At 45.3% G+C, this 22,400-nt stretch overlaps 1 protein-coding gene across 11 annotated transcripts in view; it reads left to right on the top strand.

The window, feature by feature from the left end:
- Fyn (FYN proto-oncogene, Src family tyrosine kinase) overlaps positions 1-22,400 on the top strand; it is a 200,511-nt gene that overhangs the window by 104,643 nt on the left and 73,468 nt on the right. The gene's annotated exons all lie outside the window — the stretch shown is intronic.

Genomic DNA, 22,400 nt, shown 5'->3' with positions numbered 1-22,400 from the left:
GTGGCAGGACTGGACAGAGACTGGATCCTGGAGCCATGGGATGAGGCCCCATCCTGGGATGTCTATATTCAGGATTTACTATCCATTTACATAGCTACATGAGAATTGAAGATTTCCAGGAAGAGAGTGGGTTGGGAAGAGGAAAAATGATATTTTACGATTTTTTTAAAATTTATTTATTTATTTTTTAAATTACATTCATGATATTAATCACATTTGTGGTATTCATAGGTTACATTCGCAGTATTCATTCAATTATATATATACATAGATAGATAGATAGATAGATAGATAGATAGATAGATAGATATTTTACGATTTTAAAGTGAGATAAACAGCCAGGTAGTGGTGGTGCACGCCTTTAATCCCAGCACTCTGGAGGCAGAGGCAGACGGTTCTCTGTGAATTCGAGGCCAACCTGATCGACAGAGCTAGTTCTAGGACAGCCAGGGCTATACAGAGAAACTCTGTCTTGAAAAACAAAAACAAAGGAACAAAAAGTGAGATAAACAGAAAAAAGGAGGCGGACAGAGACCGACAGACCGGGAGGGAAAGAGTATGAATAAAAATGAAAAGGCACCTGGCAAAATCACCCCACCTTGATGATCCACCTTCTAAACTTGAAAATCAATATGTTGTAGAAAACTACTATATTTGCAGACCTGCTCACAAATGACCAGCTGCTGGGAATCGGCCAGGAGACTGAGATGGGGAGACCACTTGGGGCCCGTGAAGCTGAGAAGTAGGTTTCCTGGAGGACAGGACTCGGGTGGGACCCATGGGTGCACAGCTGTGGGAGAGGGTGTGTTAGGAGCAGTGGAGGACTGCTAGAGAAGACGTGGGCGCTGCCGTGGCCACTGGAAAGCCGTACTTTGATCCGAGAAAGCAGTTAGGCAGGAAGCAGTGACAAGGACGTGCACACAGTTGTTCAGCCCAGCATTCTGCACAGTTCCAGCTGCCTCACATCCTGGGCTGGCGGCTGGCGTCTCTGTTGATGGCAGTGCTGAGTGTTGAGAGTAAGCAGGGCAAGTAGGTACCTTCTCGGGCTGGCCATCTTGTAGGTGTCGCCTGGTGACGCTGGCAGACCTGTGCCAGCAGAGCTGTCGGGAGGGCCCTTGGTTTTTATTGGTGTGAACCATCAGGAAGGGGATTAGCCACTCCATCAGAAATCTCTAAAGTCCTTGCTAAGTGGAGGTATTTTCATGATTGTGGGATAACTCCCATGTGAGTGGTGCACACTCCAGTGTAAAGTACTTAGAAATACAGAAAAACAAAGTCACGGCCAGGCGGTGGTGGCGCATGCCTTTAATCCCAGCACTCGGGAGGCAGAGGCAGGTGGATCTCTGTGAGTTCGAGGCCAGCCTGGACTACCAAGTGAGTGCCAGGAAAGGCGCAAAGCTACACAGAGAAACCCTGTCTCGAAAAACCAAAAGAAAAAAAAAAGTCACATGTTCTTTTACCATACAAAGATAATAACATGTTGTTAGTATTTTACCCATTATTCTTTTCTGCTATAAATCTAGATTTTTTTAATTAATTTTTTCTTAATTGATTTTGAATTATACCATGTGTTTTATATCCTACTTTTAACAACTTTACAATGTATCTTGAATATTTTTCTGTCAGGAAATTTGTTTCACCATATTGTGTGCTGTGTATTATTACATCATAAGAATGTACCAGTTAATCAATCAGTAGTCAATAGTAATCAGTTAGTCAGATAGGAAGTCAGTCTCTCAAGTTTTGTTTATTTGGGTTGTTTCCAGTCAATTAGGCTATTAGCATGCTTTAAAAGTAACATCATCATGTAGTATTTTCAAATAACCTTGTTTTTACTGAATGAATAGCTGACTCAGATCCAAATGAATATAAAAAGTCAGTACTGTTTGTATTCATTTGTATTTTGTACCTCATTTGTATTCACTTAACCACAAATTACAGTGAACCAACCCCTCGGGGGGCAAAAGCATATGTGTTGAAGTTTGCTTTCCTGTGACTATAAGCAACATGTCCCATACCACCACTCCCACACCGATAATTACACCTGAATGTGGATGCGCAGTCCAGGCCATGGATCAAGCAGTTCTTACGGTTTAGGTGTCATGTGGTGCTTCACTTTAGAGAGGCTCAACAGCTTCTTTCAGAGTTACCCTTACCTGTATTTTCAAGTTGAAGGAAATTATTTCTTAACCTCGTCTCTGCCTACCTCCTTACCAATGTCTCCCTTTACGACACCTGTCTCCTGCCCAATGTGGGTGCCATTTTGGAGACTCAGTTCCTGCAGATTTTAAGTCATGAAGAAGAAAAGTATCAGCCTTGTTTTCCTTTCGTGTGTGTGTGTGTGTGTGTGTGTGTGTGTGTGTGTGTGTGTGTGTAGGTCAGAGGTCAATGTCGAGAGCCTTCTGTAACCTCTCTCCACTGTAGTTTGTTTGTATGTGTTTTGTTGTTTTATGTTGTTTGAGATAGGATCTCATTTTGTAGCTCTGGCTAGGGCTTGCTACGTAGACCATTAGACTGGCTTCAAACTCACTGAGATCCGCCCACCTCTACCTCCCTAGTGCTGGGATTCCCTCTTAGTTTTTGAAGCATTGTCTCTCACTGAACCTGGAGCTAACTGATTCCACTACACTGGCTGGCCAGGGATCCAGTCATCTACACCCCCTCAGCTCTGGGCTTATAGATGAATGCCACAACACCCATTATTTATGTGGATGCTGGGGATCCAGAGGCACTTTATCATCCGAGCCCTCCCAGCCTTGCTTTTCTTTTTCTTTTTTTTTAAAGATTTATTTATTTATTATGTATATAGAAGAGGGCGCCAGATCTCATTACAGATGGTTGTGAGCCACTATGTGGGTGCTGGGAATTGAACTCAGGACCTCAGTCCTGACCAGCAGTCAGAGCTCTTAACCTCTGAGTCATCTCTCCAGCCCCCCAGCCTTGCTTTTCATTTGAGGTAGAGATGCAGGGGGTTGGAATTTCTACATGTGACTCTAGTGATAAGTAGAACTTGGAGTTTTGCATGTGAGCCATAAAATAGACTGGAATCCTGAAAAGCTTCTGTGAAATTATGGTCCCTCTCTCATACTTTTGCAATATAATTAGATTGCTTGTTTTCTTGGCTGTTTTTGTCATCCTGTGCTTATCTGGGTGAGGTGCTTGGTGAAGAGGAGGAGATGAAGGTCAAGAGAAAGAAGCCAATATCACCCTTTTCAGTTACCTTCTCTGACCAGTGCCGTGCACAGTTTTTCATATTGAAGTAACCCTGTTTCTCGTGCTCTCTCAAGTTTTTCTGTGTAACCAGTCTCATTGTCTGTAAGTAAGTGCAGGTCTTCCTTCTCAGTCTTTTGTTTCTCCTCTCTTAGCACCCCGACAGGGATGTTATACAATGCAGTTTTAAGAAGCATGGATAGCACAGGTTGTCTACTGATGATGAAGGAGGGTTGCTGACATCCCTGCCTTGAGTGTGATGCTTTGTTTGGGTTAAGAAAGGACCTCTTGGGGGCTGGAGAAATGGCTCAGCACTTAAGAGGACCTGAGTTCAATTCTCAGAACCCTCTGGGCAACTCCTAACAATCCATAACTTCAGCTCCAGAGGGATCTGTACTTCTGACCTTTGCCTTTGTGGGCAGCTGCATTCATGCGCATATATTTTAAAAATATAAAAGCTGACTGTGGTGGCCCATACCTTTAATCCCAGTACTCTGGAGGCAGGGAGAAGCAGATCTCCTGAAAGTAGGAAGCTAGCCTGGTCTACATAGCAAATTCCAGACTACACAGTGAGACACTGTCTCAAATATATATATAAAAAGAAATTCCCCTTGATTGTACTTTACTCAGATTTTTCACATCTTCAAAAATTGCAAAGAGCTAAATTATTTTTGAATACTTTTTAGCATCTACTGATTAAAATCACAGGGTTTTCTCTTTTAATCTGATAGCAGGGGTGGTTATTATCAGTTCTCTAAGTTAAACAGTCATCTGTGTGTAACTCAGGATAAAGTCCTTTCTGCGCAGGTACGGAGCCCTGAGTGCTGTCCAGCACAATAAAAACAGCTGCATTACTGGGCCTTAGATGACTCAGTGGGCACAACGCTCGCACACGAATATGAACCCAAGTGTATAAACCCAGGTGTGGGTGGCAGCGCCGTCTAAACTGTAACGTTTGTCCCGGAAATGGGACCTGGAGACAAAATCTTCAGAAAGTCACTTGGCCTACATAGTAAGAACAATGTGGAGACCCTGTCTCCAACAAGGTGGAAGATAAGGACCCCAATGAAATAAAAATAGAAATTGCATTATTGTTGCAGCTGAAATTAGTCATGGTGTAGTTTACGTACCCTTGGGTTAAGTTTAGCAGATTTTATGTAAGAGTTTTACATTTGTAAAAATTAAAGAGGTTAGATGTGGGTGGAGTTTTTTGTCAGGACCACAAGTCAGCTTTGTCCCGCCAGCTGACAGTTTGTTTGTTTGTTTGTTTTGAATAAAATGGTTTTCTGATTTTTTTTTCTCTCTCCTCTAAACCTACCTGACCCTCGTGCTTTTGGTGCTTCCAACAGTTACATCACTACCCAGGTTTCTTCCCTTAGTTATGTAATATTTGACTTTTTCTAATTCTTCATGTCATTGATTTCGGACTTCGTGGCCTGACATGTTCTAGTACATTCGTGTTTTTCCTCTCTGCTGAGTATTTTCTCTCATTCCTGTTATTAATGTGGCCCCTTTTTGTAGCTTTCTTGATCTGTTTTGGTGATAGTTCATGTTTTGTTAATTTTTTCAAATAAAACTTTGTATTAATCTCAGATATCGTTGTTTACGAAGTTACTGGTTTTGTCCTTTTCTGCTTCCCACTTCCATTGCTTTCACTCTGTTGATTATTTTCTGCTAAGTCCACTGCAGAGGACTCTGACCCAGTTTAACGTGGAGGACTTACCATCACAGTTATAAAATGTTCTCTGTGACTCTTTCTTCTTTGATTCATGAGTTATTAACAGTGTCATTTTTAAATCCCAAATCAGTGACAGTTTTTAATAGTCATTTTGTGAAGGGTTTCTAATTTAAACAAACAAACAAGAAAAAAATCAACAACATTGTAGTTCAAGAATGTTACTATTATTCCTATGAAATTGATTCTGTATTGGGGCTGAGGGGACTGACTTCTAAATATAGACATTGGATTAAACTGAATGCATGCCGATCTTTTTTATCCTTCCCATCCTGCCATTCTCTAAAGGAGTTGTTGATAAATCTCTTGCAATATTGTAATTTTGTTTGTGTGTTTCTTATGATTAACTCTTCTTGTGGGTATACCAGTTGCCTGTTCCCCTCAGAACATGGATTTCCTTCTTTGACTTCTAAGCAGACTAGGAATCTAGTTTATCAAAAACCCTGGTCTTGGAGTGTAGATGTAACTAACCGTCTTATCAAATAAGAAACACAGAACCAATGTAAAAGAGAAAGCCAAGAGGTCAGAGCTCAGAGCTAAAATCTCATCCTTCCTTCTGCGTGCTCCTAGCTTCCCGAAAGAGAGCTACTTCCTGTGTGTACGTCTTTTCATAGTCTTTGTTCCCCCTTCTCATTGGTTGTAAACCCAAACGTGACTGCCTCGTCACTGTCTGTATGTACAGCCCCCCAAGTCTTAAAGGCATATGTCTCCAATGCTGGCTGTATCCCTGAGCACACAGAAATCTACCTAGCTCTTTTACCAAGTGCTGGGATTAAAGGCGTGTGCCACCACCACCACACTCTTCCTATGGCTCTAATAGCTCTGACCCCCGGGCAACTTTATTTATTAACATACAATCAAAATCACATTTCAGTACTATTAGAAGAATACCACCACATTGGAGCATTATTTTTATGTTACTTAGTTATCTTCAATACTATGGACTATTTTAGGAAAGGAAAACTGTATCATAAAATCATAGTCTTATGCTTGAAGGAACCTTTGGGATTATCTAGTCCAACCAGTATTGACCCATCTATCCCTCCATCCATCCATCAAAACTCCACCAGAACGATTTAGTGTCTAGGTGTGCTCTACCACCTTTATGTCATCTCATAGAAATGAGTCTTAGGAAATGGCCTGAACAGGGCCTGGTGGTGCAAGCCTGTAACCCTAGCTGCTAGCACAATCAGTGCAGGAAGATCGCAAGTTCAGTGCCTTCCGGGGCAGCAGAGTTCAAGGCCTGGGCAACTTAGAGCCTGTTTGGAAATTTAAAACTAGAAAAGGGAGCTAGTGAAAGAGTAGTAGGATGAGCATGTGAGAGGGACTAGTGAACAGTAGTGGACTCAATAGTAGGGTGAGCATGTGAGAGGGACTAGTGAGACAGTAGTGGACTCAATAGTAGGGTGAGCATGTGAGAGGGACTAGTGAGACAGTAGTGGACTCAGGAGTAGGGTGAGCATGTGAGAGGGACTAGTGAGACAGTAGTGGACTCAGGAGTAGGGTGAGCATGTGAGAGGTCCTAGTGAGACAGTAGTGGACTCAGGAGTAGGATGAGCACGTGAGAGGGACTAGTGAGACAGTAGTGGACTCAGGAGCAGGGTGAGCACGTGTGAGGCCCAGGTTCGGTCCTTCAGTGCTGGAGGAGGGGTACTCTTCTGTGTGACATCCGTCTTGGCTTCGCTTGCTTAGCGACAGCTTCAAGTGTCTCTGCTAAGTGGGACACATTTCAACTCTTCCGCTAGTTTTTACCGACAGTCTCAACTCTCTTCAACATGATTGCTCTTTTGTGAACAAGTTCTGGATCCTCTATAGTCAAGGCTTAAAAGACTGCTAGCCATGCATCATGTGTATATAGAGGCAGGCTGTGTGTGTATGTATGCATACTTCTGTGTGTTGTAAGGAATGTTTTATTGGGTAAATTATTAAGACAAGCTCTCAGGAAAAGACTCTGTTCTGAGGCTGAAACCAGCCCCTTGCATTGTAGGATTTAGGGAACTGCATTATGACTCAGGATAAGCAAGTGAGATTGGAAGCTGCGCTTCTTGCCTATTGTTCTTCAGCATGGACAACAGGGTTCATGGGGTCTGAGCTGAAGAGAACCAACATCCTGCTCAAGGGAGGAAAAAAGCACACAGCAGCAAGTTTCCTGTTTTAAAACGTAATCGAACTGCATTTAGAAATCCTGCTGGCTGGCTTTCTGTGTTTCTCACAGAGAAGACAGAGCTGATGCTGGCCTTTGTTTGCCAACATGAGGTAAGTGTTACGTTTGGAAGTAGAAATTCCACAGTTTACACACCAAGAGAGAGTTTCAGAGACCAGCTCTGTGTGGAACCGACCCTGCTGGCTTACAAGTGGTCTGTAGGTCAAGGGTCACACTACTCCACCCTTATGCTCCTCTCCAGCTGTTATGAAGGCAAGCCCAGATTGGGGTCCAGAACTCTTGAGATGTCTGAAGAGTCCCCTCTTCAGGCAAACAGCAAATACAGTCAGTGTCTTCATATAGCTAGGCCGTGTATCTGAGCAGGAGCAGAAGAAGGGCTGTCCTGTTCCTTGGACAGGTCAGTCTCTTGCTTGATGCCTAGAACTGCATTAGAAGAAGAGTTCAGACTTGCTAAGAATGGCACATGCGGCTTCTAGTTTGGCGGGGTTCTGCTTGTCCATCCTGTTAGCCTCACTGGAGGCTCCAGGTGGGCACAATGTTGACCAGCAAAACCTCTGTTTGGTCAAGGGTGGCTACTGTGTTAAGTAACTTCACCCACCTTGTTCATATCAGAAACACCCACTTTTCTCATGGTTCCTGGAACCCCAATAGAGTGAAGCTGGAGCTAATGCTGTATTTCACTAACTACAGCTGTTGTGCAGCTGTGGTACACAACTGACTCAAATTGAAGTTACTTTCAGCGGATACCCCCAGCATCGTTCTCACCCTTGCTGCTGTCGAACCACACGGCCCCATCCTGTACTTGGCAACCTCTTGTTGTTGTTCAAGTCCTCATGTTTTGTCTTGTTACACCCCGTCGTTACACATTTCTCCAGCCTATCAATGTTGTCACTTACGGCATTCCCGGTCTCTCTAAAAGTCTGTTTGTCTGAATGCTTCCCCAAGCTAGTTTTCCATGTCTTCAACTAAGAGATTGACAAGTTATTGAAGAGCTGAGGGCCCCATTTCAAGCCCTAAATGCCACATTATAGGTGGAGGGACTCCTTCAGCTGTCTTAAGTCTTGTGACTCACTTCTTTCCCCACCCAGGCCATTTGTCACACATCAAGTGTGTCATGAGAGGCCGTTCCTGATGCTGAAGTTCAAGAAGATCCATATTTAAGATCCCTGTCAAAACTGAAACTGAGCCGGGCAGTGGTGGCGCACGCCTTTAATCTCAGCACTTAGGAGGCAGAGGCAGGTGGAGCTCTGTGAGTTCGAGGCCAGCCTGGTCTGCAGAGCCAGTTCCATGAAAGGCTCCATAGCTACACAGAAAACCCTGTCTGGAAAACAAAACAAAGCAAAACAACACCAGGAACTGCATGAGGGGTAAGACTAAATGCCAAGACACCAAAGCCAGATTCCCAGACAGCTCTTCATCAGTCTGTCATACCTTGAGACTTTTCCATAAAATGTTTTCCTTATAAAATCAATTGTTACTGAGATTTAGAGTGCAGAAATAGGACTGAATTTGGCACAAAATCATTTTAACATATTTTGAGTTTCCCTTGCTAATGATAAATTATCAAAATCAGAGTGTATCAACTCGAATATTAGAAATCCACCAAGGACCCCTGCCCATGTCCATCCCACCAACTGCCAGTCTGTCTTTCCATTATACTCACACTCTCCCTTCCTAAATCAAGACTGACTTGAACTACCAAAGCCTCTTCCTAGTCGTGTCCCTGTCCCGCGCTGTCCACGCTGACCCATCCTGACCCATCCTGACCCATCCTGCAGGGGGCTGCGGAGCCCGGAATCCAGGCCCTTCACTTTTCCTGGCTATCTGCTCAGAGCAGCAGCGGCCTGTCCTTCAACCCTACGCCACCTAGTGGACTCACTTCTCCCTGTCTTCCAAGTCCCCTGACGCCTGTGGCCAGGAGTGTCCCCGCCTACTTGTGGATAGAGAGTCCTTGTTCCTTAGCAGTAAACCAAGTGTTCCTCCCCGAAGCAGCCTGGTCTCATCTCTTCACTGGGAGACATTTCTTCCTTCTTTAAGCTCCTCTTACAGCTTCCAAGTGACCGTGTTTTATGTATATTATTTGTGTGTTTCTTTTATCAAGAGCTGCTCTGGGGCAGGATGACTGTTCATTCATCTTTTTTGGCTCACCAGTAGTAGACAAGGATGTATTGGATGGATGCATGGATGGATGAGGAGATGATTGTTGCTAGAGTTTTCCTGCCTTGCCCACAGTCAGGACAAATCTTTGTCACCCGCCAGTCCCACAGCCGCTCAGACCCAACCAAGTAAACACAGAGACTTATATTGCTTACAAACTGTATGGCCGTGGCAGGCCTCTTGCTAACTGTGCTTATAGCTTAAATTAGTCCATTTCCATAAATCTATACCTTGCCACGTGGCTGGTGGCCTACCGGCATCTTCACATGCTGCTGGTCATGGCGGCGACTGGCATCTGGCAGTCAGTCCTTCTGCCTTCCTGTCCTTTTATTTCTCCTCTCTGTTAGTCCTGCCTATCCTTCCTGCCTAGCCACAGCCGATCAGGTTTTATTTATTGATCAATCAGAACAACTTGACATACAGACCATCCCCCAGCACAGCCAAGTGCAGACCATCTCAGACACCTGCACTCAGGCCCATGGTCCTAATCATCCTCTATGCGGACCTGCTGGGTAACGCCACAAAGAACCCAAGAAGGGCTCCCACGGGACATACAGAACATCCCACAGCAGATGATAGAATGTTAGTTATGGGAGAGTGGATAGAGAGACAGGAGTGACCCAAGACAGGAGAAATAACTTGCTAATATCACAAATTTCCACTAACCAAATTAATAATAAAATTGGTCCTCAGTTTTGTTTTAAAAATTTGAGTAACACCACTCCCGAGTTTCTTCCATGGTTTTGCTTTGGTGTTTTTAGATTTTTTTGTGGTTGGTAGATTTTTTTTTTTGATATTTTAGATATTTTTGTTATTCTTGTTCACCACATAAAACTTACCTCTCCTTGGTTTTGCATGCTTATGAACATACATTTAGGCAGAAGGTACTGTGGGCTTTCCTATTACACTATTCAAATTTCAGAAATAATTTGAAGGGTGTCTTTGTCATTTCTTAACGATTGACCCACACAATTTAACATGTCTAGATGTTGGAAATGCTTATCTTTTCAACACCAAAAATCAAAATTTTCTTTAAATTTAAATCTACAGTTTTTTGTTGGTTTGTAGTTTGGTGGTCGTTATTTTAAACCGATGGACCCAGAAATCTGATGTTTAAAGTAGAGATTAGGCCCCAGGATGAAATGATCACCCCACCTGAGAGAGTGGTTCTGGGGCTCTGGCTACAGAATGATTGATGCATGGTGCTGTCCCTGGGGCCCATTTGCCTCATTTGAATCTGAAAGGGAGCCGCATCCTTCCTGTTGCTACACAAAGATGCTGAAAGAATTCACTGAAAATCCAGGCGGATTAATAAGCCTTATAGTTTCCACACATCCTGTGCCCTGGCCCCGGGCCGCCCAGATAGTGAAATAGTGGGGAGCAAGGTAGAAGAAGAAAAAGGAATGGAACTCCGTGGCACTGTTAGGAGGCCAGTAGAACTGTCCTCTTTAATCTGCTTCCCTCGGTGTTTTGTCAGATGTGGTTCTGCAGATAATGGCAGCTAGAAAGAAATGTAGGGTTGTTTTTCTATTTCAACTAGAACTGTGGTCGTGCACAGTAAACCTACAGACACTCGCTGTAAGCCATGAGTTGGCCAGTTGTCTGTCACTGTGTAAATGAAGGTGGTGGTTTATCCTGTTTGAACCTCTTTCTTGCTTTCTGAAATGAGTTCCCCAGAAGTTACAGAAGGGTGAAAACATGTGTTGCTATTTGTTCCAGCAGTTCAGTCAAAATTGCCAAATGATTAACTTCACAGTTAATGCTAACATAAATTGTCCTGGTGTGACACATGGGGAACTACACGACAAAGAAAGACCCAAGAGAAGAAGATGGAACAGCCTGCACCGCTCACATTTCTCTTCTCAGCAGCTGTTTCTCGTGTTATCTTCAGTGCAGGCCAAGCTGAGCAGTGGCCAGTGTGCTGCCCCAGCTGCAGGAAGCCTTAGGAAGAGCATGGGACCCAGTAGATAAGGCAAAGGCTTCGTCCCCAGGGAAATGGGGGTTAGCACATGAGCACACTTCTGCCTGGTCAGAAGGTAACGTGTCAGATGCACTGGATACACCGGAAGGTTCTACAGAAATGGAGATAGGGATTAGATTTCTTCCTTGGGACAGTGTTTGGAGTTTCTAGAGATCTTCATGACAATCGAGGGATTTCTTTCCATCTTGTGGCTTATTTATTATGACATTGTCCTAATTCCACATTTGTTTCCACATGTAGATTCAAGTATGTGTTTTTGTAGACTACTTACATGGCATGGATGCTATATATTTGGTATTTCTGCTAGAACCTTTACCCTAATTAGTATTTAAGTTATCTAAATTTATTTTTTTTAACCTTTTTCCAGAAAAAAAAAAAAAAGATAAAGGGACTGGTACCGTGGTTTTTTTGTTTGTTTGTTTGTTTGTTTGTTTGTTTTTCTTAAAGGAAGACTCATGATCATCTATGTAGTTTACCCCAAAGCTGTGGAATGACTTCCCACAGATAGGAAATGCTTTTGAAGATGAAGAGAAGTGGGAAAGAGCCCAAGCTAAAGACAACTGCTTTACCCACTCCCTTCGGAGAGTAGCTGGCCCTTGTCTTTCAGCAGTATTCTGTCTGGTCACTAAAGAACTCTTAAGCTCCTCTATGCTCCTGTAATATTGCCATCTGAGACTCTAGTCCTGGAGCAAACAGCATCTCCCTTGCTTTACCCTTCTGTACATTAACATGGTCATTATTGTCATTTGTAGCTGTTACTCCAGAAAGCCTCAAAGGCATGACACCCAGAGAGAGAGGCTGACAACATTTGATGCTACAAAGCCCGAGTGAATAGGAGATGTGTATGTGTGGGATGTTTAATTCATGTTCACCTCGGAGTTACTAGCTTTTAGGAATTGCCAGAGACTAAAAATACCATCTCTCAAAGAACTTCTCAACCATATTTGGATCAGCTGTTGTAAAGGTTAAAGTCTGGAAATGGCAAGTGGCTTAGCCAAGGCCACCATCAGGTCAGGGCAGAGCAGCGGGCGACTTGGCCTGATCCACAGCCTTGTGTCCCCTACCCTCCCCAGGGAACACACTTCACTGCAAAGGGCTCTCTAGCCAGTGGTATCGAACCTGCAGCCTAGGCTGATCTCCCCTGTCGTGGAGTCTCTATACCAGTTGCTGTCCCGGGGACGGGGTGCAAACTCAAATGGCGCGATTCATGGTTTTTCTCATTGCTGTGACAGAACCCCCAAAGCAGCAGGGGAGGAAGGGCTTCTTCCGGCTCACAGTTTGCGGGCGCAGTCCGCCATGGCGGGGAAGCGCAGTGGCAGGAGTGTGACGCAGCTGCTAAGATTACACTTAGCAGACAGACTGATGCATGCCCATGCCGATGCGCCGCTCGCTCGCTCGCTTCTCCCTTCTCTTAAGGACCCCCGCCCATGGGGAGGGTGACACCCACCCACACTCAGGGTGGGTCTCCCCTTGTCCTTTAAGCCTTCCTTTCTGGAAACACCTTCACTGACACACCGAAAGGTGTTTTCAGTGTAACTGTAAATCCAGTCAAACTGACAATGAAGATTAACCTTTGTCACAGCAAGGGGGCTAGTTTGAAATTCCCCGGTGGCCACGTTAGAAAAGGAGAAAGAAACAGATGGCAGTGGTGTTGATACGGTTTTATTCAAGTCTACACATTTAAAACATTGTTTCTATAAATAACCACATTTTAAATTTTATTGATACAAAATTATTTTGTATTGCTTTTTCATATTAAGCTTTTAGGGTCTGCTTATGTGCCTCACACTTACATCCAGCTCAAGTTGTGCCATCCAGATGTGGTTCATGCTCACTTGCCATATGAGACAGTATGAGTCTGTGCAGCCGATCAAGCCTAAGCCAAACACCCAGACAGGCCCTTATCCTTTAAAGCATAAATGCCTCTAAGGACTAGTTCATTCTTCTTTGAATTTTTATTCTTAGCATGCCACAGTTGTCTCCTGAAAGCCGGGACAGGAAAGCCAAGTGTGACTGCTATAAAACGAGAGTGCCTCCTGGAAACACAGCCCTGTTCTTGCTCAGATGGGTTACTATCTGATATATGAGTCCATGAAATAACTCCATGAAATTCTGCATTTAATGTCAGACGTTTCCTCAGCAGCTGCAGCTGCTTCCTGTGGGCAGTGTTCAGATGGCTTTCATTTACGAGATTCCTTACACTGAGCCCGCTATCAGAATGATTATACATTCCAGAGACTGTATCCCAAGTCAGTCTAATTAGCAATCTTCTAAGAAATAATTGTTCAGCTTTAACGGGAGCTCTCCACAGTGGCATCTCTCACTTTGACCTAATTACAGAATGTAATGTTCAAATGTATAAGGAGGAAGATCAAAGAGGGAAGTCATTCTGCGTTCTGTTTGTTCATGCGCGGTCTTCCCGTCTCCCGGCCTCCTCCTTGATCTTGCTGAGGAAAGGCAGTGTGGAGAATAGTAATGAAAACTGAAGCCCAGCCTGTTTATTTTGCTCATCTTTGAAACTGGGATTATAATAGTGCTACTTCAGAGACTTATGAGAATGGGACTTAAAAGCACAGTGTCTGGCCCATAATTGATGCTCAACAAATATTAAATTGCTTCAGAACAATAGAGAGCTAACAAGTCCATGTAGTCTGAGAAGCGAAAGGACGCCTACCAGGTGTTCCTCTAGGACATTATCCACATGGTTCTTGGAATCAAACTGGGCTCAGCTCAGCACTGTGTGTGTGTGTGTGTGTGTGTGTGTGTATGTGTGTGTGTCTTCAGCATGACGCAGTGAAATGCCATCATTCCTGAGGGTGGTGGGCATGTTGGAGTTAATGTGACTGCTCAGTTTACAGGACAAGCGGTGGGCACCGTCAGGGTCGAGCTGACCCAAATAAAACATTCCGAGTCTTCAGAACACATTCATATCGAGCTTTCCTGGTGAGTCCTGGCAGTGGCGCAGAAGACAGTGAGCTTCGGGGTGTCTCTGGGGATCATGTGTGCCGATTCTTTTAAACGAAGTAAAAAAGTATCTTCAGATTAAGACTTGGCTATCAGCTGCTGCCTCCCCTCCGACGTTGCCTGTTGGCCATGCTCTTCTGGGAGCCCTTCTTGGCTAGAGCTCCTGGGATTTCTTGAGATTTCCATGTATTATCTCTTGGTTGAACATACATGAAATTATCAAGTGGTTATGGCATGAGTGTGGTTCTCTTAAAGGAAGCCTCCGTGTTCTTTAGTACGTTTTAATCACTTCCTGTCTCGGCTGTCAGTCCACTTCCCACATTGTCACTCAGATGAGAAAGATCGACAGGATGGAGGGATCTCACACCCTGGAAAAGCCTTGGTGGGCAGTTGGAAATTTTTATTTTATGTGTATGAGTGTTCTGCCTGCATGTGTGTCTGCACCATGTGCAGGCCTGGTGCCTCTGGAGGTCAGAAGAGGGTATAAGATGCCCTGGAACTGGAGTTACAGAGGGTTATGATCTGCCATGTGGGTGCTGGAAACTGAACCCAGCTCTTCTGGAAGAGCAACAGGTGCTCTAAATCACTAAGCCATCTTCCAAGCCTCACCTTTTAATTTTTTAAATGTATTTTAGTTATCTAAGTTATTTGTCTGATCACAGTTACATACATCCTCAGTAAGTTGGCTTCTTTCTTTTAAGGACCATTTTCCATCTGATCTGTGACCCCAGAGCACTAAGTCAAAGGGAGTTGTCGATCTGTTTGTCCTGATCTGCTTGAGTTTTTGCCTCCATGGCTGTTAAAGGATTCAGAAGATGATGTTTGGTGTAGAAAGCAGTCGGTGGCTTCTTCGGAACTCACATGTATCGGCGTTGCCCTTTTTCCTTTTGCTTTGCTGTGAGTCAGTGGTTACATACCTAATTTAGAGGGGGGCGACTATTAAAAACCTGCCAAGCAATAGTGGGTTCATAGTATAGAATAGCCCTCAGCAACAAGTTACTATAATGAATAAAGCAATGGAAACTATCCCAGGAGTACTCAGGAATAACAGACTATGTCAGGAATGTGCTGAATAAAGTCAATAGACACAAAGAACACACACTGTGGTTACATTTAGATGAAAATCTAGACCAGAGAAAAACTAATCTGGGGTGCAATGGGATTGGCTACTAAGTAATCTTTCTAGAGTGACTACAGTGTTCTGTCCTGATGGAGGGCTGCTACACAATACATCCTATCCATGTCTGTAGCCACCTGAACTGCAAACCGACATCTGTATGTTGCACTGTATCTAAATTGTACCTGAACTTGGAAGAGGACAAGGAAGAAGAGAAGAAGGAAAACACTGAAGCTAGCCGAGGAGGACGAGGACGAGGAGGAGGAGGAGGAGGAGGAACGGAGACCGCAGAGGGGGAGGCTGGAACTAACTTATGAAAGGAAGCCAGAAATCCACATGCCTGTTCACCTCCCCAGATTAGTGGAAATTCTCGTCATTTATGAGATACTTGAAGACAGCCAGGGTCCCTCCTATGTGAGAAACAGTGTTTCCTGTTGACAGGAGGCTTTCCGAGAATTGTGTGAGAAGCTGATGCCTCGTGAGTAGCGTGAGGGAAACCACTCTCTGGGACTGGAACCATGTATAGTCGCTTCCCAAATGGTTTAATGGTTTTCACATTTTCTGTACGTTTGCACGTAAGTGTGCCACACTGTCAGGTGGCGTGAGACATACCCTGCAGGAGTCTGTTCTCTGTTTCCAACACTTGGCTCCCAGGGATGGAACTGAAGTGACTAGGCATGGCAGCAGGCCGCTTACACTTGGGACATGTGTTCATTTGGAGTACAGAAGAGAACACTCAAGCCAGGACTTTTCAGGACGTATTTGGAAATACAGATACTTACCTTTCATTCTAAATCTCTCTCCTTTGACTTCTCCTCAGACGCTCTCTGCCTACAGCTTTAATCTTTTAAAAATGCAGATCCACTGTGTGGCCTGCTCACCCTTTCACATTAGGCCCTGCCCTTTACCAAATGACCCTGCTGTTCCTGGGCATGGCCCTGAACTTGTTCCCAGGAAGCATGTCACTCGCCTCCTCCTTCACCGGTCCTCTCTACAGACCCAACCCGGACGCTGAATTAATCTGCTCTACATCCTCATAACAGAATACCTGAGGGGCCACTTAAATGAGAAGTGGTTTGTTTAGTTCACAGTTCCCGAATCTGACGGTTCCAATGGCAGAGCATAGACTTGAAAGGTAGCAGCCCCTGACTATGTGACAGGACAGTGACGGGAGCAGAGTGATGGCTGCTTCTCCAGCCTGGAGCAGAAAGGACTGGATGGGGCAACTCTGGCTTCTACTGTAGCTCCCTGGAGAAAGACACACACACACACACACACACACACACACACACACACACACACACACACACACTCCCAGGAGATTATCTCTGAAGGGCACGTTTTTAGTAAGAAGGATCTCCCACTAGGCCCACATTTCTGCCACCTTCCAGGACCACCAAGCTGTGGACCAAACTTAGAATGGCAGTGGATCCTTGGGAGGATCCTCAGCCACACCCAATCTATAGAGCTTGACTCAGCATACCTAAGCTCCCTGAACACCACTGTCTAGGTGATGAGCAGAGAATTCCTGTCTGTCTGTGTGGACACTGTCTCTTACACTAACCCACCTCAATAATGGGGACACACTTCACATCTTTGTACCCTGCACAGGATTTGGATACACAGTGTTGTCTCATGAGCAGTGGGTGAATGGGCCCATCCATCCATCCATTTCATCAGTCAGCGCTGGAGTAGCAGCCTTCCAGGCAGGAAGGACCAGGATGTTGTAGCAGAGCTGACTTTCTGGGATTCTTCTTTTTTTTTTTTTTTAGATTTATTTATTTATTATGTATACAGAAGAGGGTGCAGATCTCATTGCAGATGGTTGTGAGCCACCATGTGGGTGCTGGGAATTGAACTCAGGACCTCTGAAAGAACATTCAGTGCTCTTAACCTCTGAGCCATCTCTCCAGCCCATGGGATTCCAGTCCTGCTCTCCTTGCTTTATTTTCCCAGATAGTGACAACACCCTGAGGATACTCTCCCTGACCTGTGCTCTCCACCTTGCCGTCTCATGGTCTCGTGAGGAAATTCCTACCCAGTTCAAAGAGGAAAACAGAAACATTCCCCTAACACTGAAAGTGGGGGCGGGGAGGGCGGTATCACAGCCCTTGCTGAAGATGAGTTAACTTCCGGCATTTTCTCAACGCCTCTCTCATGTGCCAGCTTGTGTCATTTGTCCCTCTCAAAATGAGAAGACTGTGGGGAGGTAGAAGCAGGGTGGTTTTCCAGCTTCCACGTCAGGTTAGCTGTATGCCAAGGCCAGGCCGGGAGCCCCTGTGTTCCCACCAGCCTGGGAAAGTGATGCAAAGAGCCAGTTCCCAGGAAAGATCAAATCGTTGCTGAGAAAGCACTTCCGAACTCCAGGGAGAAGAGCCCTTTCCAGCTGAGTGCCTTCCCTGAGGCCTGAAGAGTGTCATCTGCCAAGTGGCTGTTCTTTTGTTTTCTGCATAAACCACCCCAGGCCAAGGGCCCTGGAATCTGTAAGCAGGAGAGTGGCCATCCACTGCAGAAATGTATTTGAACTTAGGAAATAAGTAACTGCCTGTTCACATGGTGCTTAGAGAATGTCTTTTCGTAAACTCTCCCTCCCAAGGACGCAGGTGTGGGCACTAATGCAGATTGAGAGCTTTGTCCCCAAAATTGAGGCTGGTAGGACAAGACAGATATTTCTGCTGGGTCAGTCAAAAATGTTAAAGCAAATGATTAACAGTAGGATGCCGGGCTGCCAAAGCTGTGTTTTCAGCTGCAACAGCACCATGCCTCTGGGGAGGACAAGAGGGCTCTTCTCCAGCGCCTCAGGAGCCGGGCCAGGAACAGAGAACTTGGTCCTGCTTCCTGGTAAACAGTCCAACCTGGAGTCCACATTAGAGAGCCGGTGCAGAGCTGACTGGAGAGGTGTGTTTAATTTCCGACATCTCATGGGCACCCATTTCTCTATAATAAACAGAGCAGCACACATCGGCCTGGGAGAGAGCATCCCAAGCTGTAAGGGACTGGATTTTGCCTACCACATGGACTTTCTGTGCTGTGCCGAGGAGATCACAGGCAGGCAAAGCCCAGACATATTTACAGTTGTGTGTCTGCAAACCCGCCATTGGAGTCTCATCTTCAGAGCTTTCAGGGGCCCATCTGAGGGGTCCTCTCCATTTCCCACTCATTTGCCCTATTCCTCCTTTCCATTTACCTTCCTTCTCGGGTTCCCTCTGCTGTCTTTCTGGGCAAACCGTCACAGTTAGAAAATGTACTTCCTGGAGAGGAGACACAAAGGCCCTTTGCAGAGGGCACAGGAAACTGAGCACGTGAGCTGTGAGTTATCTCGTATGAGGCCTTGCTCCTCTGATGGTATAGCCAGAATTACTCAGACAGTATCCCCTTTAAACCTGTTCATGCAGCTGTTTCAGAAATCTAGAATAACCCAAGTCACAAAGGGGAGAAATGCAGGGAGACTGATACAGAAAACCACACTATTGTTTTGTTATTCCTCAAATAACCCACTGATATTTAACCTTGGTCTCAATTTTGAATTCCAGTCAAAGTATAATGTTAGAGAGTATTGGCATGTCTCGTTATGATCTCAGGACTTTGTCAGACTTGGGGTCATGTGGTGTAGGACAAATTGTAACACATTGATTATGTAGTTATTTGTAGGTATGGAGAATTTGTCACCTAGACTCTACCTCTTGTCTCCTTCATTTCTTTAGTGAGTGGAAAAGCAGTCACTGGTTTCTAGTTTACTTTTGCCTAAGATAGAAAGTGATACATTTCCTATCGTGTGTGTGTGTGTGTGTGTGTGTGTGTGTGTGTGTGTGTGTGTGTGTCCAAACACAAGAGTTCATGCTTGTGTGCACAGGTGTGTAGTTACAGATGTATGTGTGTGTACATGGATGTGGTAACCAGAGGTAGACTCGGGTCCTTCCTCTGTGGCTACCCCTTGGTTTTTGAGACAGGCATGGGTAGAACTCATCGAGTGCTAGAATGACCAGCTCTTCAGTGAGCTCAGGGATCCCCTTTCCTCTGCTTCTTCAGCTCTGGACTCCCAGATAGCACACCACTGTGTCTGGCTTTTCTGTGGGTGCTGGGGATCTGAGCTCAGTCCTCAGTGCAGTAGGTCCATTACCAACTGAGCCATTCCCCAGCACTACATTCTCATTTTGTCAATTCAAGCTTTCTCCAAGAGTGTGGGTAGTCCCGCTCCGTGCCGGAGCCTGTTGAGGTCTTCCCCCACAGGTTTTGTGTGGATTCTTTCGGTGCCACAGGCTGAGCTCTGTGATAAGCTCTGCCTCCCACCACTTGCCTCACAGAAGACTCGCTGTAATAAACCAGCTATCGCCTCAGATCATCTTCAGGCTGGGATGCAAGTTATTGGGGGAAAATATTTTTTATTCTCACATTGCCGAAGCACCATCCACACTCCTATAACCCAGTCTCCCCTCTGCCTCTCCAGCAACTGAGATTTATAGGCCTGTGCCAACACACCAATTTGTATGACATTGTCTGAGGTTTCTATTGCTGTGAAGCAACACCATGACCACAGCAACTCTTATAAAGGAAAACATTTCATTGGGACTGTATTACAGTTCAGAGGTTTAGTCCGTTGTCCTCATGCTGGGGAACAGGATGGCATGCGGGCAGACCTGGTGCTGGAGAGGCACCTGAGAGCTCTATCTGGATCAAAGAAAGTAGGAAGGAACAGTGGCACACTGGCCAGGCTGGAGCTTCCAAGACATCAAAACCCTCCCTCTAGTGACACACCTCCTCCGACTAAGCCACACCTCCTCCGACTAAGCCACACCTCCTCCGACTAAGCCACACCTCCTCCAAATAAGCCACACCTCCTCCAAATAAGCCACACCTCCTCCAAATAAGCCACACCTCCTCCAACAAAGCCACACCTCCTCCAAATAAGCCACACCTCCTCCAAATAAGCCACACCTCCTCCAACAAAGCCACACCTCCTCCAACTAAGCCACACCTCCTCCAACTAAGCCACACCTCCTCCAACAAAGCCACACCACCTCCAACAAAGCCACACCTCCTCCAACAAAGCCACACCACCTCCAACTAAGCCACACCTCCTCCAACAAAGCCACACCTCCTCCAACTAAGCCACACCTCCTCCAACTAAGCCACATCTACTCCAACAAGGCCACACCTCCTAATGATGCCCCTCCTTTGAGCCTATGGGGGCCATTTTTATTCAAACCACTACAGATATCATACTAAAATTTTTGGGGAATGTTTGCTTCTCCATTGGGGCATTGATTCAACACTCTGAATGCCACTAGTGACAGATTTCAATATGAAAGTTGGAGAATAAGCATGGACTTCAGGGTCATGTAGCTCTGGCTTTAACTAATCCCGTTATCTCCTCTGAGTTCCCTAATCTCCCTGGGTATAGACTGTTCTGTTGGTTGTATTGTTGTTTTGTAGTGGAAAGGATTAAACTGATACAAACTGTAGATCATCCAAGTGCGGTGTCTGGAGTAATGTAGGCCTTCCTGTCCCCTTTCCTTCCTGCAGGAGGGACTTCTAGGGGAGGACAGAACAGGGTTTCCTGTGGACTCTTTGACTGGAGTTGTTGTTTAAATCATTACCCTTTCTACAGTAAGAGCCAGAGATGTTGACGGAAGCCTGGAGGGGCGGTGTGACACAGTCCAGAGGGTGCAAAGTGTAGCCTCAGCCATCGCAACTGCATCCCTCGGTACCTTTGTCAGAATGCAGCCTTCAGGCCCTTCCTCAACCGAGTACTGGATCAGAAGCTTGAACAGGGCCCAAGCAGCGTGTTTTCACAGGTCGTCCAGGCGATTGGCACTCTAGCATGAAGTCTGAGAACCGCTAGTGTAGGGGAAATCCCACTGGATGAGTTCCTTGCTTGTTCAGCTACAGAAGCCAGCAGGCTTTTCTTCCCTTTTTCTTTTTTTTTCTCTTCTTTTCTTTTCCTTTCTTTTCTTTTCTTTCTTTCCTTTCCTTTTCTCTCTCCTGTGCTGAACCTCAAACCCCCACCCCCAAGAGGAAGGGCATGAAACCAAACAGTTTCTAAGATCTAAGATCTTCTGTATTGATTCTGTCGAGTCTTAAGCCAGCTGTGATAACATTTCCTTAGCATGGGTCCACTCTAAAAAATAAATGAAGGAAACCCTTAACTTGCGTTACCTCAACAGAAAGCATTGATGGGAACTGGAGAGATGGCTCGGTGGTTAAGAACATTGCTCCTCTTGCAGAGGACCCAAGTTGAATTCTCAGCACCCATATCAGACAGCTTATAACCACGTATCATTTCCACTCCAGGGGCTCTGACGCCCTCTCCTGGACGCTGAGGGCACCTGCACAATGCATATACATAAAAATAAATCTTTTAAGTATTGTTGCAGAAAATGAATGTATAACAACAGAAGAAACTTGGAAATATCCAGAATTATTTAAGTATCTCCAATACTGTACCCTTGCTGCACCCCTTGTATGTGGAGGGGCATACACTCACATTTGTGTGTGTTCCTGACTTTCATTCATTCATTCATTCTCTCTCATCCCCCCCCTACCCCCCCGGCGTGTGTCTGTCTGTCTGTTTTACTGGGAATTGAACCTGGAGCCTGTCACACATGCTCGGCAGGTGTTCTGTCACTGAGCTGTATTTCCAGCCCTCTGATACAGCTACATTGGCTGGCCAGTGAGCCCCAAGGGGTCTTATTGTTCACTTCCCTGGAGCTGGGTGGGAATACAGACATGCGTGTCTTCCCTGGTGTACTCTCCCTTTTCTGTGAAGGTATATCCACTTATTAATCTGCATACAGGTAATGTCACACTAATGAGATTACAGCATCCACCCACTGAGTGCTCTACACCAGAAATAGTTCAGAGTGCTGAAGGCACACAGTCAGGCTTGCATTGACATAGACTGAGTTCAAGGAGCATGTGTTCAAAGAGCAGAAAGGCACACAGTGTATCTGGAGGGGAGGAGGCAGGAGACAGGTGGGAGCGAGAACAGAATTGCTGGAACGCTTTAAATGTTTCTAATACAGGAGGGAAACATTTTAGGGCTGGGAGTAAGTTTGAAACTGTCTCCTGACTA

This window comes from Peromyscus maniculatus, chromosome 16 (genome assembly GCF_049852395.1).
Source record: "Peromyscus maniculatus bairdii isolate BWxNUB_F1_BW_parent chromosome 16, HU_Pman_BW_mat_3.1, whole genome shotgun sequence".
NCBI lineage: Eukaryota > Metazoa > Chordata > Mammalia > Rodentia > Cricetidae > Peromyscus > Peromyscus maniculatus.
This window is presented reverse-complemented; position numbering and strand designations above follow the sequence as displayed.